Here is a 995-nt window from a genome sequence, read left to right as displayed (position 1 = left end):
AAAGAGGGCAGGCAGGCTCTTGTGGGGTGGGTCGCCTGAGGGCGCCAGGGAGACAAGCAGACGAGGGAGGAGGGTAACGAAGAGGAGTGCGGGTGCCTGCTCCACGTGCTCGTCCTTGCGCCCCTTCTCCCCGCCCCGGGCTTCCCCGGGCGATCCCTAGGCTGGGGTCCCCGCGACCAGGGCTGGAGGGAGAGAAAAGCGGCGATGACTTCCCCGCAGGCCTTCTTGGCCCTACCTGCCCGCCTCCTACGTTCCAATGCCCTCACGCCGAGCCCCCTGACCCCTGACCCCTGCCCTCTCCATCAGGCCAACCCTCATACCCCTTGAATTCTTACATGCGCCGCCCCAGCAACCCGAACCGCGCGCCGGGGTCCGCACCGCGCAGCCCAGCCCTCCGGCGCCGCCGCCAAAGCCACGAGCCCGGAACTGTTGCAGCTGCAGCGGCCGCCGCAGCCACCGCCACTTCAGCCGCTGCCACCACAGCAGCTGCGCCAGCTCTCCCATCCACCGCCTACTGTCCCTTCCACCCCACCGGCCCCGCCCATTTTCCCTTCACCGCTGCCTATTGGCTACCTCGGCTGTTATTATGAGCTCTGATTGGTCAAGCCTTACGTCCTTCCCCAGTTTTTGCCTGCTGCTAATGCAGGACTCCCTGCCTCCCTCCTTGAGAAGGGGCGGGACGAAGAAGCTCCGCCCCTTTCCCTTCCGTTTCTCCCCGCCTTACTCGGTCAGCCCAACCCAGAGGGAGGCCCGAGTCTTCCAATTGGTGGAGGGTTATAGAGACGGTGCTCCTGACTGGTCATCCCTCAGGAGGTGGAACGAACTGAGCGGAATAAGGAATTTAATGGTGAAAAAGAAAGTCAATCAGACGCTGAGTCCCGCCTTCTGAGATTGGCCGATAACCTAGCAACGCAGGCACCTCGGTGGTTACCACGGATAGAAAAACCTGAAGCCCTCGGAGCAGGTGAATGACTTTGTGGGGAAGGGCTGGGAAT

The 995-nt window shown here is 63.0% G+C and overlaps 1 protein-coding gene across 1 annotated transcript in view; it reads right to left on the bottom strand.

The window, feature by feature from the left end:
• TPCN1 (two pore segment channel 1) overlaps nt 1-520 on the bottom strand; it is a 64,357-nt gene extending 63,837 nt beyond the window's left edge. The window contains exon 1 of the mRNA XM_007468573.1: nt 336-520. The gene's annotated coding sequence lies outside the window, so the exon portion shown is untranslated. The remainder of the gene's footprint in view (nt 1-335) is intronic.
• Nucleotides 521-995: the final 475 nt, after the last annotated feature.

This window comes from Lipotes vexillifer, unplaced genomic scaffold, assembly GCF_000442215.2.
Source record: "Lipotes vexillifer unplaced genomic scaffold, Lipotes_vexillifer_v1.1 scaffold573, whole genome shotgun sequence".
In the NCBI taxonomy this organism is placed as follows: domain Eukaryota; kingdom Metazoa; phylum Chordata; class Mammalia; order Artiodactyla; family Lipotidae; genus Lipotes; species Lipotes vexillifer.
The sequence above is the reverse complement of the archived record's forward strand: the minus strand, read 5'-3'. Positions and strand labels throughout refer to the sequence as shown.